Source organism: Cibotium barometz, chromosome 12 (genome assembly GCF_041138505.1).
Source record: "Cibotium barometz isolate CiBa-2024 chromosome 12, ASM4113850v1, whole genome shotgun sequence".
NCBI classification, from domain to species: domain Eukaryota; kingdom Viridiplantae; phylum Streptophyta; class Polypodiopsida; order Cyatheales; family Cibotiaceae; genus Cibotium; species Cibotium barometz.
This window is the reverse complement of record NC_141057.1, coordinates 25,502,032-25,519,586: the sequence shown is the minus strand read 5'-3', so window position 1 is coordinate 25,519,586 and position 17,555 is coordinate 25,502,032.

The window sequence follows — 17,555 nt, the reverse complement described above, 5'->3', positions numbered from 1 at the left end:
CGCTGCTCTTCTTTGGTTAAGACCCAAGGTGCTCTAGGGAGAATCACTTTCCCATTAGGTCTGCTCCGCACCCATAAGTGTTGCACATGCGATCCACCTCTTGTAGATCATCCCTTTGTGCCTTGCTCTCTTTAGCACTTGTGATGGTTTTCCAAGCATATCGGCTATGTTCTTGAAAATGTGCATAGGGTCAAGATGATGATTGACTAAGAGATCAATCCAGTATGGGAGTAGACGCAAGATGGATAGCCTTTTCATTCTGGGGGTGAACAACTTGGATCCACTTCCCATTCCCTCCTCCAATCACTTGGCTTTAGCACACGAGGAGGCCTCCCTAGAAATCTCTCTCTCGCAACTCATGGTTGTCGGGGAGATACTTTTTGTGGCCTTCGTAGACAACCTTCTTCAAAGCTATTGAGTACCAAGTCTCTAATATAGGCCCACATAACCAGATATTGAAAGCCTTGCCAAACATGCTAATCATTATGATGAGATATGGAAATAATACAAAATGATTAAAATTGTAAAATTAAATGAGATCAAGAAATCTTAGAATAATTAACTTACCAAAGCACTCTCCATAGAGCTCAGCCAATCATGCATGGTCCACATAAGTATTCCTCACACTATTGCATCCCTATATCCAAAACCCTTAGATGCATCATGAACTTGGATACCATCCATAACGTCTGTAGCTCATCAACTAATGGAGTCAAGTAGACGTCCATGTTCTTAACCTTGTACTTCCCTAGAACTATGAAGGAAAGTAAAATGTGCCTAGTAACAGCTTTGTATAAGGGGGTAATTAACCTTATTGTTAGAGACAAGAACTAAAGAAAGATAGATCATAATAAGAGGAACAAAGTCTGTGTTCAGACCATTTGGAGATTCCTCATGGTTTGGCCGATATTTTGTAAAACAAATTTGACACCACTTTCGAGTGTTTTTTTTTACATATCATCTCTATTTTGGTTAAAGAATGTGTTTTTAGGGAAAAAAAACTATCTTTATCTTTTTCGTACATGTTAATCAAACAAAATTTTTGTGGGCTATATTTTTAAAGCCTTGATGTGGTTCTATGCAGGAAGAGAGAGAGAAAGGGAGATTTTGCTCAGAGACTTTTTGCGATTTGGGCCGACTGGTACTATTTACCCGCCAGATAGAGAACAAGATTGAAGCCCTCTAGAAACCATGTGGTAGAACCCAGAGAGTACGAGATCGAGAAGGAGGCATACCCGAGATAGCTGTGACATTAAGTGTGGAGGTTGGGTGGATGAGCATCAAAGAAAGTCCTAATTGGTGATTAACTCTCTAGATTTGCATAATTGTACTAGCGATTATTATTATTTTTGGATTGATTAGACTTCGAAACAATCATAGATATTGGATAAATCTCTTCTTTCTTATAAAGTGTGAAGTAATTTGTTAGATCTGGTCAGGTGCTATTATTTTTGAATATTTGATAAATATTATGAATTTTTATGATTAACTAAATGGAACAAAATATGGGATATATTACATCTTAGCATATTAAATACCAAAGGTAGAAGAAGAATCTACAGTGGATAATATTACGGTGATATGTAGCTTTTCCAACATTGACTGTGCTGCTCATTTCCTTGCTCCTTAGGCTCCAAACATTGAGAAGAAGGAGATAACTGAAATGAATGATGCGCTTTTCTATATATATGTAATGATGCTGGTGAGCCAAGCTTATGCTGTCTACATGCATGTCTAGATCTTCACAGCTTCAGATATGCCCCATAGCTGTTGGCTGATTGGTTCCCCATGCCCTAACCTAATGTGATGCATGTCCTAAATGTTGTTGATGCCTTGTGTATTGTTGTAGGTGCTGCAACAATAGCACCATACAATGTTGCACATGCTATAACTACTGTGATTTAAGCTTGTTAACATTAATTTAACTGCTTGGTAAATGTTGGATTAATGCTTGAATACCTAGAATGCCATGTCACCTATAAAGTCAATATTAGATAAAATGGGAAAAATCTCTCAGAATGGGAATGTATTTAAAAAATTTGTTTTGGCCATAACTTGCACATGCAAACTCCAAATTTGTCGGACAAAGTAGATCTAGATTCTACTTTTCAAGCTCTTTCCAATGATATGTCACATGAATATGTTTTGACAAACTTTTGGATGAGTTTACCATACCCCCACTTTTCTCATGGGAATGGGATTTTTTTCCACTTTATCTAATATTGACTTTATACACCAACTAGGTGTGCACGTGACATTGACCAGGTCTGGTCGGCTAGCAAAACAACAGGCCCTCTTGGCTAGCAAGCTACTACAACCAACCAGGGAAAAGACTATAGAACCCCCACATGGAGCAAAACAACAGACCCTCTTAGCTAGCAAGCTACTACAACCAACTAGGTGTGCACGTGACATTGACCAGGTCTGGTCGGCTAGCAAAACAACAGGCCCTCTTGGCTAGAAAGCTACTACAACCAACCAGGGAAAAGACTATAGCACCCCCACATGGAGCAAAACTAGGAAAAATGGACAATGAGGAAAAAATGAAGAAACTCCTACACGGGCAGGCACACCCACAATAATGGCCATCACTCCCTACTACAACTGAGTAATATGTACAGACAAGAGATAACTGCTAACATCCCCTCTTAGCTCATGGATGTGGAACCAATCCTAGTGAGCTGGAGTGCTGACAGAGAATCCGCTGAGGTAGAAGCTTCATGAAGAGGTCCACCATATTGTTCTTCATTGAACAAAAGACTAGCAAGATGTCACCAACCAAAATCTTCTCTCTAAAGGTATAGTTTCGGTAAGAAGATTTTGACTGAGGCGGAGCAATATTAGAGCCTTGTAGTTGTTGATGCCTTCATGTATCCTGCCTATGAATTGATTATGACCTAGAATAAGGTAGTGTAACTTAGACAAAGTTGTGATTTGGAATGCAATACCACCATCAAGGTTGTTGAGTGGCAAAGACAACCAAGTGAGGTTACTGATCCTAGCTATGGTATTGAGCAAAGGCCCACTGAGTGCATTTGCCCCTAGATCTAGTGCTTGCAATAAGGTCAATGAGCCCAAGGTGCTTGGTATAGTGCTAGTCAAGTTGTTTTGTTATATAAGTACAAGGATCCGAGGCTTTCGCAAGCTCCAATCTCAATGGGAATGCTTCCAATTATGCGGTTTCCAAAAGCAAAAAAATAAGCCAAGATCTTGAATACTATGATATCCTGCAATAAGGTGCCATTAAGCTAATTCACTTGAAGCTATAGTGTCACAAGGTTGGTGGAGTTCTATAGGGAGGTGGGAATGGGGCCATTTAAAGCGTTCAAGAAGAGCCTTAGATCGGTGAGAAGTTTCACGTTCCCAATTTCTAAGGAGATATAGCCTTCTAGCTTGTTTTGATCAAGGTAGAGGGCAGGGAGACTGCAGCAATTTCTAAGTGGGGGGAATGGTGGTTGTTAGATTGTTGTCATTCATAAGTAGATCTATAAGGTTGTCATTCATAAGTAGATCTATAAGGTTAGTGAACTTTCCCAACTTTGGGGGTATGGGATTGCTAAGATCATTACGAGAGAGGAGAATGTGAGGGAAAAAGGACGATAGGACCAAATGTATGAGAGATCATAGCAAAACAACACAACATGAAATGGGTGAGTGAGTGTATATATGATGGTGAGTGAAAATATGTACAAGAGGTCCTCTAATGTGAGGAGACTCTGAGTAGAAGACCAATGCAGAAGTAGAGATGATGTCAGAGTTGAAGCACGGTCAATGAACGAAGGCTCACATTGATGTGAGGTAAAGGCACTCCGTGAGATGGTCGGTGTCGAAGGCTCGCATCGGTGGATGTAGAGGAATTTCAAGGTGGTAGTGGGCAGAGGAAGATGAAGTGATGATGATATAGATGTTTATGCAAACTCTAGTGATAAGGGTGCTAAACTCTAGTGATAAGGTGTTGTGGTACCTAAAAAGAGCAGAGAGGGCTGCCATCCCGAGAGTGGTGCAAGATTAGGTGACAAGGGTTCTAGAATACCTGAGGGGTGGTATGTGAGATGGTGAGCAGAGATGGTTGCTATCCCGAGAGGTAAATTGTTTAAGAAAAATGATGATATGTTGTTGAAGAGAGTGGGATGTTGTCCCAAGATGTGTACTGATGCTAAAACGCTGATGTGTTGTACAACAGCATAGAGTGGGTTGTTGTTCCAAAAGAGTGAACTGAAGATAAAATGCTAATGTGCTAAAGTGTAGCTATATAGGATATCCTCATCATTCATCACATTGTACCACTCCATTGACCATATCAGGTACCATGAGATTATCTGTTGCTATGTTGTCGGTGCCTACATATCATCTGCTTCATCATCATCGGCTACTATCAGCTCTAGCACACCAGTGTTTCACATCATCTCATGGGATAGTAGCCCTCTCTGCTACATAGAGCATACCATCATTTCATATCAGTTCATGGGACAACATCCCTCTCTACTACATAGAGCATACTATTGTTTTACATTAGCTCATGGGACGACAGCCCTCTATGCTACACTTCAGCACATTAGCATTTTATCTTCAGTTCACTCTTTTGGAACAACAACCCACTCTATGCTGTTGTACAACACATCAGCGTTTTAGCATCAGTACACATCTTGGGACAACATCCCACTCTCTTCTACAACATATCATCATTTTTCTTAAACAGTTTACCTCTCGGGATAGCAGCCATCTCTGCTCACCATCTCACATCATCGGGACAGTAGCCATCTCTGCTCCTTACCACCCCTCAGGTATTATAGCACCCTTGTCACCAAAGCTTGCACCACTCAAGATGGCATCCCTCTCTGCTCTTTTTAGGTACCACAACACCCTTATCACTAGAGTTTAGCACCCTTATCACTAGAGTTTGCATCAACATCTGTATCTCATCACTTCATCTTCCTCTGCCCACTACCACCTTGAAATTCCTCTGCATCCACTGACCCAAGCCTTTGACACCGACCACCTCACGGAGTGCCTTTTCCTCACATCAATGCGAGCCTTCGTTCATTGACCGTGCTTCAACTCTGACATCATCTCTGCTTCTGCATTGGTCTTCTACTCAGCGTCTCCTCACATTAGAGGACCTCTTGTACATATTTTCACTCACCATCATATATACACTCACTCACCAATTTCATGCTGTGTGGTTTTGCTATGATCTTTTATACATTTGGTCCTTTCGTCCTTTTTCTGTCACATTCTCCTCTCTCGTAATGATCTTAGCAATCCCATACCCCCAGAGTTGGGAAAGCTCACTAACCTTATAGATCTACTTATGAATGACAACAATCTAACAACCACCATTCCCCCCACTTAGAAATTGCTGCAGTCTCTCTGCCCTCTACCTTGATCAAAACAAGCTAGAAGGCTATATCTCCTTAGAAATTGGGAACGTGAAACTTCTCACCGATCTAAGGCTCTTCTTGAACTCTCTAAATGGCCCCATTCCCACCTCCCTGTACAACTCCACCAACCTTGTGACACTACAGCTTCAAGTGAATCAGCTTAATGGCACCTTATTGCTGGATATCATAGTATTCAAGAGCTTGGCTTATTTTTTTTTCTTTTGGAAACCGCATAATTGGAAGCAGTCCCATTGAGATTGGAGCTTGCGAAAGCCTCCGATCCTTGTACTTATAACAAAACAACTTGACTAGCACTATACCAAGCACCTTGGGCTCATTGACCTTATTGTTGCAAGCACTAGATCTAGGGGCAAATGCACTCAGTGGGCCTTTGCTCGATACCATAGCTAGGATTAGTAACCTCACTTGGCTGTCTTTGCCACTCAATAACCTTGATGGTGGTATTGCATTCCAAATCACAACTTTGTCTAAGTTACAATACCTTATTCTAGGTCATAATCAATTCATAGGCAGGATACATGAAGGCATCAACAACTACAAGGCTCTAATATTGCTCCGCCTCAGCCAAAATCTTCTTACCGAAACTATACCTTTAGAGAGAACATTTTGGTTGGTGACATCTTGCTAGTCTTTTGTTCAATGAAGGATAATACGACAGACCTCTTCATGAAGCTTCTACCTCAGCGGATTCTCTGTCAGCACTCCAGCTCACTAGGATTGGTTCCACATCCACGAGCTAAGAAGGGATGTTAGTAGTTATCTCTTGTCTGTACATATTACTCAGTTGTAGTAGGGAGTGACGGCCATTATTGTGGGTGTGCCTGCCCGTGTAGGAGTTTCTTCATTTTTTCCTCATTGTCCATTTTTCCCAGTTTTGCTCCATGAGGGGGTTCTGTAGTCTTTTCCATGGTTGGTTGTAGTAGCTTGCTAGCCAAGGGGGCCTATTTTTTTGCTAGCTGACCAGACCTGGTCAATGTCACGTGCACACCTAGTTGGTGTATAGGTGACATGGCATTCTAGGCAGTCAAGCATTAATCCAACATTTACCAAGTAGTTAAATTAATGTTAACAAGCTTAGATCAGAGTAGTTATAGCATGTGCAACATTGTATGGTGCTATTGTTGCAGCACCTACAACAATACACAAGGCATCAACAACATTTAGGACATGCATCACATTAGGTTAGGGCATGGGGAACCAATTAGCCACAACAGCTATGGGGCATATATGAAGTTGTGAAGATCTAGACATGCATGTAGACACCATAAGCTTGGCTCACCAGCATCATTCCATATATATAGAAAAGCGCATCATTCATTTCAGTTATCTCCTTCTTCTCAACGTTTCGAGCCTAAGGAGCACGGGAATGAGCAGCATAGTCAGCATACGATCAACATTCAACATTCAATTCATCTCTTGCGTCCTATATAAAGGAAAACCAACATCCAAAGGTTGGACCTCATCATTGGAGAAAGGAACAGTCAGCTATCATCATCATTCAGCATTTTAGGACATGCATAGATCTATTCGTAGATTTCATTGTAAACATTGCATTGAATATAGCTGCCTATTATTTGCATTGAAACCATTCTCTTTCTCTTAAGTGTTTCTAAGTGAAGTTTAGTTAAGCCTAAGGTTGTTTTACTACGATCAATCCCTCGCATGTCACATTGGTGTCAGAGCGTTACAAAGGGTAACCAACCTTAGTTCTTCCCTTAAGTCATTCAGTAAAGTATCATGACAGTTGCTTCCCCTTAGTTAAATCCATTTCTTAAGATCTTGCAGGCCATCCTTAGGGTTTTCCCATTAAGCATGCATGAGTAACCCATTCATTTACATTCTTCCATAGCATATAGGGTAGCACATGGCTTGCATCAGCATAGTAGTCATCCTAGCAGTCCAGTAAAGATAGTCAGTCTAAAGTATCTTGTTTCTGCAAGGCATACATGATTTACCCATGAGTTTTCTAGGGAAGAATGACATCCATCATCAAAGGAGTAAATGGAGTTTTGGGCTTCAAATGGCATCAATAGTGGGTTCTCTTCCATATAAGAAGACGGAAGTGGCTCCAACATCGCCTGAGGAGGTTCAGAGGTCCATGTGAAAGGATCCCACAGACAGGTCAGTGGTGATTCACGTTTTTCCAAGCAGATTTATATTTTCCATGTAGTTCCCGTAGTGGAGAAGCATTTGGCTCAAAGGATTCAACTCCTATAGTGGCACTCAATCCCGACAGAAGATGTCACGTAGGCTGTAATGCCTGTTTGACTGACGGCAGACCGGATGGCCATATCCGGGGTTCAGTGGGAGAGGACGCCCATGCGGAGTCATGGGCGGCCAGGCTAGTGTGGACGGCAGGCCACACACTATATAGCCTGGGGGATGAGGGGCAATCCTCATTCTTCCTCTATGGCTGGGTGGTGAGCCAGAGGCCGTCCCCTCTCGTGGTAACGCCCGTAGCGGCGTTACGGATATCTAACACTGGTATCAGAGCATGGTTCGAAGGGATCGTGAGAGTCTGCGCGCGAACGGGGGACCGGAGCCCACTCGGTGGTTTTCATCCACAATCTCCTCACCCTTATCTACACAAGGGAATGTGTGGAGGAAGGAGGGCCAAGACTCTTGAAGGGAAGAACTCTTTCTCTCTCCCTCTCATTCTCTCTCCCCGTCACACACAGCATTGAGGTAAGCAAAATTTGTTTTGTTTTCATTTTTCTTGTGTTTTTCTGCGTTGAATCGCTTCGCAATATTCTGCGTTGAAGGTTTTCAATAGAAAAGCCTGTGTGGAGGTGGGGGGGGGGCGCTGACCAACCCCCACAAAAAAAAACCGTATGCATTAAGGGAGGCGCAGACCACCCCCACGACCAGGTGTGTGTGTGTGGGGGCGAAGCTGCAACTCCGTGTGCAGAAGCGGCGAAAACCAGCCAGCCCCAGCACGCCTTGGGGCGCAGACCAACCCCACAAAACAGTGTGTGGGGGGTGGGGCGGCGAAAATCAGCCAGCCCCAGCAAGCCTTGGGGCGCAAACAAAGGCAAATGGCGTGGAAGTGTGGGCGCAAACAAAGGCAAATGGCGGGGTGGGGATAACACCCGTCAGGTCGCCCAGCACCCTTCACCACCGGCGGAATGAACACGGCTGGACGGTCATCAAGACGCAGAGCGGAGGGCGAAGATCAGCCGTAGCAGAGCTGAGCTATGGTGACGGTGTTTGTGGGGCGCGAGCTTCAGTAGCCTCCAGACTATCTGGCAACGTCGCCTTCTGGCCTAACACGACCAAGCCAGCCAGGCCGGCGGCGGCCAGCGGGGGCGGCAGCCAGCCAGGCCCAGGCGGCCAGCCATGGGCGGCGGCGCCGGCCAGCCATGGCGGCAGCGGCGGCGGCCGGCCAGAAATGGCACCAGCCAACCCACCAAACAGCCGGCGATAAATGCCCAGCACACGCCAGACGCCCACCAGCGGCCTGAAGAAGGGAAAAAAAAAAGAGGGAATTAAAAAAAAAACATTTATTTTTTTTAAAATAAAAATAATTTTCATTATTCATTTTTGTGAATTATATGAGAAAATTCAAAGAACCCTCTTTCTCGGCTGGGGAAGAAAATCATCCCCGCAAGAAATAATCCCGGCAAGGGATAAGTGTTTCCGGAGTTAATTTTGTTATGAGTTGCAGGCATATTTTCTCGTGGATCGGAGCATCCCGGAAGCGTCCTTGTAGAGGCTCGCAACGCAACAAATCGACAGGCGACCGTAAAGGGGGGTGACTATTATTCTCTCTCCACCATTGCTCATTTTTATTAGCGTTTTTTTAGTAATTTTTGAGTTCTCGCATTATTTTTTGCAAGAATTAAAAATGTCTGCTAGGCGTAGTGTGTCTCCACTGCCTTCTACTTCTCTAGGTTTTTCCAGTCTCTTGTCCTCGGTCGCGGGTTTGACCCCGACCGAATTGTCAGGCCGTACACGCCCGACCGTTGTTCGGTCTGGAGCGCGCTTATCGATCACTCGTGATCCGCCAGCGCCCTCCTCGTCTATTGACCCTGCCTTAGGACCCAGCGAGCCCGCAGCGGCCGCATTGGCTGATGACCCCTTTCTGGCCGATGAGCCAGAGGACATGAACACTGTCGTCGCCGAGGGGACCGAGGAGGACCTCTTGGATTATGACGACGATGACTATGACCTACTGGACCCTGCTGATGTCCTGACAGAGACGAAGCTCTCTAGTGGACTGTTTAAATATCTTAATGCCAAATTGAATACTATGGGTAAAGTCCAGGCTGATTTAGTCACGATGCTACAGAGCATCTCCACACGGTTAGATGCACTGATAGCCGCCTCGGCTAATACTCCGACTCCTCGTGGTAGCCGAGCGCCTACAGCACGGGTGAGCGTAGCCTCGCCAGTGGTTGCAGGAGTACAGGCCGATGCGCCTGCGGGGCCGTCCGTAGCGACAGCTTCGTCGTTGTTAAAAGACTTAAAGCCGCCTAGTTTTGGTGGCGAGGAAAAGGAGAGAAACAAGGACTCAGTCAATATGTTTCTAGCGAAGTGGTCAGATTTGCACGCGCTGCGACAGCAGCCTAGCCGTATACAGCCCGTAGAGGCTAGCCTCTCTTTAACCGGCAAAGCGTACAAGTGGTGGATGAGTCTGACAACTCGCCCTGCCACTTGGACGGAATTTGAAACAATGTTTCGAAAAGAATTTTTGCCTGTTAATGAGGCAGAGAGAAGCTGGGAGTTATGGGACAAGTGCTCGATGGAGAACAAATCCCTAACTCAGTACATCTCAAACTACAGGGAGATAGTACTCAAGTTAAAGGGAATCGATGCATTCCAGACATTGTGAGGCTTTAAGAGAGGCCTCAAAGATGATTACCTTGAGTACGTAGAACCCCTACAGCCTAAAGACTTAGCAGAGGCAATTCAATATGCACAGATATTTGATGACATCAAGCGCCGTAGTGCGCGTGGTGGTTCTAGCAGGGCCGAGGGTAGTGAAAAGAGGAGGTCAGGCCTCAAAAGAAAAGGGTTCCGCAGTGAGAAACAAGGGGATAGGACGGACCAGGAAGGACAGGGTGGTCATTGGTCTAAAAAACCGCGACCATCCAGAAAAAAAAGAGACACCGAAAACCAAAAGAAAGAGCAATATATTAAAGCGCGAAAGGAAAATCGCTGTTTTAATTGCAATGAAGTAGGACACACAAAGGCTGAGTGTCCAAAGCCTAAAGCCAGCACGAGTGGCAACGAGCCCAAAAAAGATGGTAAATCTTCTAGGCAGTTGCATACAGTGCAGAGACTCCCTCTCAGTTCCGCAGAGTTCAGAGAGGTGACAGTGTGTCATTGTGATGAGCATCACGCTTGTTCAGTGACACCAGCGATGTGGCAGCCTACTGTAGGTCCGCATGACATGGTGTGCATGTATGGCACCATAGGTGGCCGTAGAGTCACACTTTTTATTGATGATGGAGCTAGTCACAACTTCTTGAAGTACTCGTTAGTCAAGAAATTGGGATTGACTGAGACCCGGAGTGATCATGAATATACTGTTGGCCTAGCCAACGGATATGACAAAACGGTATGGGATACCGTAGTATTGGGGGTCCCATTATCTATGCAGGACTACAAGGCTCCGCTTGACTTTCAGGTCATGCACTTAGCCAGAGCAGACGTATATCTAGGCAGGGAGTGGCTGTATGGCTTGGGCCCTAGTCTAGCTCGGAATTACTTACATAACACGCTATGTTTTGAGCATGGAGGTAGAGTCATCACCCTGTAGGGCAACCGTACTGTCCCTGCCACACCACTTATTTCCTCCATGGAGTTGTGTACAGCGGTCCGCAGAGACCAGATAGCAGAGGTATATGCTTGTTACCCTCTTTTGAATTCTGTTTCTGTAGATGAAACGATAAATGATGTTTGCGTAGACAAACAAGAAAAACAAAATAACCTTGGACGAGACCCACTATTTGAAAACCCTGTTTGGCATGCATGTGATTCAAACAAGAAAAAATCCAAAGTGAATGAGACATTAAAGAAAAAGTACGTAGATACTTTAACGAATTTATTAGAGGAATTTCAGGATGTTTTTCCTGATGATTTACCAGATGGTTTACCACCATCTAGGGAAGTAGACCATGGCATCGACGTTATGCCAGGATCAAAACCTATAAGCAAACCTGCTTATAGATTAAGCCACTCCGAGGCACAGGAGGTGGAAAAACAATTAACGGAATATCTGAACAAAGGCTTTATTCGGCCTAGTTCAAGTCCGTGGGCATCGCCTATTCTTCTGGTAAAGAAGAAAGACGGATCTATGCGGATGTGCATAGACTATAGGGCTCTTAATCAGATAACGATTAAGAACAAGTATCCGATGCCACGCATGGATGAGTTGTTTGATCAACTCTATGGATCGAGATACTTCACAAAAATAGACCTGAGATCTGGGTATCATCAGGTTAGAATAAAAGCAGAAGATGTTGCGAAGACAGCATTTAGGACCCGTTTCGGGCATTTTGAGTTTTTGGTTATGCCATTTGGGCTAACCAATGCTCCAGCGACGTTTATGACGCTGATGGAAAGTATTTTACGTCCATATCTGGGAAAATTCGTAGTAGTTTTCCTAGATGATATTCTTGTGTACAGTAAGACACAGAAAGAACACATAGAGCATTTGCGTCTAGTGTTCAAGTTGTTGCGAGAGCACAAATTATTTGCAAAGAAAAGCAAATGTGAATTTTTTGAAACAAAAATTCACTACCTTGGCCATATTATATCCGCCGATGGTACGCGGATGGAGCCAGAAAAAGTAGAGGCTATTCTTAAATGGCCAGCGCCGAAGAATCTCGAGGAACTGCAGATTTTTCTTGGCATGTCGAGGTTCTACCGACAGTATGTGAAGGACTACGCGAAGATCGCAGTCCCGTTGACGGACCCGTTATTACGGTCAAAAACAAAGAACATTAGTTGGGGGGACGCCCAACAGAAAAGCTTTGATAAGCTCAAGGTGACCGTTAGCAGCTGCACCTGTTTTGACAATTGTCGATCCGAATGAGCCGTTTGTTTTGGAAACAGACGCTAGTAATGAGGCCATTGGGGCCGTACTTATGCAAAAGGGACGCCCAATTGCATTTGAAAGTAAAAAGTTAGATCGTGCGCAGCGTAACTACTTGGCTTACGAGCGAGAGTTACTAGCGATAGTTCATGCACTGAAAAAGTGGAGACACTATTTATATGGTGCCACTTTTGAGGTCCGGACGGACCATGAAAGTCTGAAATGGCTTTCAAGTCAAAATGAACTGAAGGGTAGAAAAGCTCGGTGGACGGAGATTCTACAAGAGTTTGACCTTCAGATACGTTACCAGAAAGGTAAGTATAACGTGGTGGCAGATGCACTTAGTCGTATGCCACAGATTAATGAACTTAGTTTCACAGTCTTCAAGAATGATTTCTTGGAGTCCCTACGTGGTTTATGTGAGCATGATCCATCTTTTACAGAGGTCTGGCGCGCTGTACGCGTACGCACTTCTTCACAGACGCGACCACCTCCCTCGTTGGCACGTATAGCTAGTCCGAAGAGACTGGCCGAAGGTGCAACGGGAAGGGAAGCGAGAGTTAGTCCGGAGAGACTAGCCGTGTCTTCTGGGTATAGTTTGGAACCGGAGAGTTCTGACGTAGGCCCTTCATCACCTTTGACTGCCACGGCTTCAAAGGGGAGTGATAAACTTCGTCGGGGGGAGAAATATGCTAATTACTCCATTGACGACGGGTACTTACTCTATAAGGGTAGAATATGTGTACCAACTATTGGTGACTTTCGGGCCCAAATTCTTAAAGAAAGTCATGATAGTCCAAGTGCGGGTCATCTCGGGATTCAGAAGACCTATGCACTAGTAAAAAGACAGTTTTATTGGCCTAGTTTGTTTAAGGATGTCCAGACTTATGTGCTGAAATGCAATAAGTGCCAGGTCAATAAACATGAACGTCTTAAGGTTGGAGGACTACTCCATCCGCTGGAGATTCCTCAAGGGAAATGGGAAAGCATTTCTATGGATTTCATTACTGGTTTACCCAAGACGAGTCGAGGGAATGACTCGGTGTGGGTGGTAGTGGACAGGTTAACTAAAATGGCAAAGTTTATTGCCACGAAGAAAACTGTTAAAACGCCAGAGTTGGCAAAACTCTTTATTGAACATCTCTACAAGCTATATGGCCTGCCCGCAGATATAGTGTCGGATAGAGATAGAAAGTTCAACAGTCATTTTTGGAGGGAAGTCTTCAAAAAGCTGGATACTACTCTGAGTATGAGTACGGCAGATCATCCGGAGTCTGATGGTCAAACTGAAAGAGTTAACCAAATTCTAGAGGATATGTTGCGTTCTTATGTTAGTAAGAAGCAATCTAATTGGGAAGAGTACTTACCCTTACTGGAGTTTGCCTATAATAGCTCCAAACACTCAGCGACTGGATTTACACCATTCATGTTAATGTATGGATTCCAGCCGAGATCTCCAATGGCTGTAGGCCTAGAAAAGGAGAAGATTCAATCTGTCATCAAGGATTTCCTTGAAGATATGAATGATATGCTCAGAGCCGCACGTGAGAGCATTCGTAGCGCTCAGGATCGCGCTAAAACTTATGAGGATAAAGGACGAAGAAAGGTGACCTTTGCAGAAGGTGACTTTGTATTCCTCAAGGTTCCTGCGCAGTCAGAAACCATGAAAACGGGAAAGTGTGATAAACTTTCTCCAAGATATTGTGGTCCTTTTAAAATCCTTAAGAAGATTGGGGACGTAGCATATAAACTTGAGTTACCGGAGAGTTCTCAAGTCCATCCTGTCTTCCATGTCAGTAAACTGAAGAAATCAGTTCACGGGTTAGAGAACGCAGTTTCTCCAGAGATTTTGGTGGACTTGATAGAGCCACCAAAGATACCACATGAACCTGAAAAGATTCTACAGTATCGTGATAGATAGACCCGACATAAAGTGTACCAGGAGGTACCTGTTAAATGGACAGATAGGGATGAGGAGGTAGCTACCTGGGAACGCCGTAGTGCAATTTCCAAAAGGTTTCCCCAGTTTGTTTTCGAGGACGAAAACTCTTCTTAAGGGGGGGGTAATGTCACGTAGGCTGTAATGCCTGTGACCGACGGCAGACCGGATGGCCATATCCGGGGTTCAGTGGGAGAGGACGCCCATGCGGAGTCATGGACGGCCAGGCTAGTGTGGACGGCAGGCCACACACTATATAGCCTGGGGGATGAGGGGCAATCCTCATTCTTCCTCTATGGCTGGGTGGTGAGCCAGAGGCCGTCCCCTCTCGTGGTAACGCCCGTAGCGGCGTTACGGATATCTAACAGAAGAGGACAAAATGGGGCAGTGGTTTCAGTGGGGGAGGATCAATAGAGGAGTCAAAGGGTTGTTAGGTGTACCACCTGGCAGTTTAGCCTTTCCAAAAAAAGGAAAAATATCCACTATTGTGATGAATGTTCATTCTCAAGTCATTCTTTAGGTTGAACTCCTAAAGATAAGAGAAGGATCAATAGAGGAGTCAAAGGGATGTTAGGTGTACCACCTGGCAGTTTAGCCTTTCCAAAAAAAGGAAAAATATCCACTATTGTGATGAATGTTCATTCTCAAGTCATTCTTTAGGTTGAACTCCTAAAAGGTAAGAGGTGTGGTTTGTTGGATTTAAGGATGTCACCATTGTGATGAACATTCATCCTCAACTCCTCCTTTAAGTTAACCTCCTTAAAAGCATGAGGTGTGGATTATTAGATTTAGGGATGTCACCAAACTCTCATGATTGGTGGAAGCCAACACCCTAACATATGTTTTAGCCATGTCTTTGTTTCTACCAAATCTTTATTGGTGATAGGCATACCACTTTTGTTACAATCTATCTCCAATATCTGTGACTCTTATCAATGACCGTTGTTGTTAAGAATTATTGAACACTCTCCTTCTCTAAGTTTTTATGCTTGAAGTTAGTTCTCATATCGAAATTTTTGTTGGGTTAGTTATCTTGTATTGGTTCTACAAAGCATCACAAATTTCTAAAGCAAAGAAAAGGTATTTTGCCATGGTTAGCAAGGTGTTCTCATTAATGCCACTAATGATTGAGAGCGTATATAACACATATGCATGTCTACACTTTCAAGCCTCTAGAATAGTATGGTTTTACATGGCATCATTTGTTTGCATATCTTTTGCTACCAACTTTGGGTTTATCTCTGAAACTACTATCTGTAAAATAGGTCAAAATTTCACATGTCACTACAAGACAATGCTGCCATACACGCGTTTCATACATGCGATAAATTACGAACGCGTGTATGGTCGCGCTTGTATTTGAATAAAATCGGGCGCGTGTATTTTAGCATTTAACTTCGCGTGTATATTTGCATTTATCAACGCGTGTATAAACGCGTTTATATACACGCAGTAATACACGCATAAATACACGATAATATTCATGGGATAATACTCGCTATTATACACGGAAAAATACACGCCACTATACACGGATTAATACACGCATGGCAGAGAAAAACTGAAAAAAAACTGAATTCCTTAACAAAATTAAAAACTATTTTCCTTAAACCATCTCATAGTACATTACAGTATACATCATTACACAATCCCACTACATGCATTTACAACAATGAAGTATATTCAAAAATAAATCATGCATATGAGATGATAGAAATGTCATCAATTTAGAACATACAGTGACGGATTGGTTAGGGTTCGATCTCATCTTCAATAAGATCCATCCTTGTCAAACGATCAACATCAATATCCATTTGATCAATTGGTAAGGCTACGATTAAATTTATTCCACTATCGATATTCTGTACTCCATTGATAATGGTATCGATGTCCTGATCATCCTCATCATCATCACCATCATCCTCAATGGTAGGGTCATTCTCATGATCATGAGAAATGGCATGCTCATCCTCATTATCACGATCATCTCTTATTTCTTGATCATCGATCACAACATCTTCAATGGCATGTTCGACGTCATCTTCATTGCGGCTTGTTACATCCTCCATATGCTCCATATCAGTGAATGTATTATACATCACTTTGGAACGTGGTGCAATAGGGATGACGTACCACCATTTGATGTCATGCACCATTGGTAGATAGATAACCTACTCAAATACACACAGTACAGTAATTAATTAGCATATCAAAAGTCAAGGGGTACGCGAGCTTAGATATATATGTACATGAAACACATTAGTAAAAAAATGCATACCTGCTCACATTGTTGTGGCGATACGAGCCTATCTTTCTTTGTTTGCCAGAACTTTGTAGAGTCAATAGTTACATATCCACTTGCATGGCGTTTTATCGTTGCATCAGGCCCTTTTTCCACCACGTTCATTTGCCATTTGACATCCAAAACATACACAAAGAAGCGACGAAAGTCAAGCCTAAATATGTCTTGGATTATGCCACAATAATCATCCATTTTTCTATTAGCTCCCTCAAAGCTACTAATGACACCGCAATCTTGTGTATTTCTCTTTTCATCAATTCTTTGTGTTCGAAAATGCTTGCCTTCACACCATATAGCATTGAACATAGTGCACTGGACCAAAATAGAGGCAATATTTGTGTAAGCAATGTGAATAAATATTAAAAGAAAATCACTTACAACTAATGCAAAACATTAGTTCTATGTACCTTTGACATGCATCCTCGTGCATACTCCCATTCTTCCGCCGTGATATGCAGCCCCTCGTCACTCTCTGCTCTCTCCATTTCCTCATGCAACCAATCAACATGGATATCATTCGGAAGTGTTGCTAGATGCTTAGGGTACGCCTTCCGAGAGCCATGTTGCCTCCGAAAGAGAGCTCTTTCTGCTTGCCTTTTTGTCTTTGCATCCTCATATCTTGTAACCCATCTGCTCATCACATCACTATTAAGGATACAAGTGAAATTGAGATCATCAATCAATGTTCTGTCAATTACTTTACTCTGTCCTTTTCCTTGAGGCACAATAGAGGTCATCCTCAAGTCCTCTTCATTGCTCCATAGTCGTGGCAAAGAGCTGTCCACCTGACCAAGAAATTTTGAAATATATACAAGAGACTCTTGTATCAACCAACCCTCGGCCATGCTTCCTTCAGGCCTTGCACTTTGCCTC